At 76.8% G+C, this 271-nt stretch overlaps 1 protein-coding gene across 1 annotated transcript in view; it reads left to right on the forward strand.

The window, feature by feature from the left end:
* The window catches only part of HPSE2 (heparanase 2 (inactive)), a 116,139-nt gene that overhangs the window by 536 nt on the left and 115,332 nt on the right, over positions 1-271 (forward strand). The gene's annotated exons all lie outside the window — the stretch shown is intronic.

The following is a 271-nucleotide window of genomic DNA, read 5'->3' on the forward strand; positions in this document are numbered from 1 at the left end:
CCCCGCCCGAGCCGAGCCGAGCCTTCCCCAGGTCCCGACGGGCGGAGAGCGGGGTGTCGGCCAGGTCTTCAGAGCCCTCCGCTCCCCGGACTTCCAGCCCTGCGCGGGGGGCAGAGCCGGGCTGCAGCTGCGCTGGGCTCCACCGGCGGTGCGGAGCGGCCGCGGCCTGGAGGCGCTGGGACGGCCAGAAATCCCTCTCCCTGCTGGGTAAGTCGGGGAGGGAGAGCGGGTCTCCTCCGCACGCCCGCTCCGAGGGTCCCTGCGGCCGCCG

The sequence above is a fragment of the Aptenodytes forsteri genome, unplaced genomic scaffold (genome assembly GCF_000699145.1).
Source record: "Aptenodytes forsteri isolate BGI_AS27 unplaced genomic scaffold, ASM69914v1 Scaffold15, whole genome shotgun sequence".
Lineage (NCBI taxonomy): Eukaryota > Metazoa > Chordata > Aves > Sphenisciformes > Spheniscidae > Aptenodytes > Aptenodytes forsteri.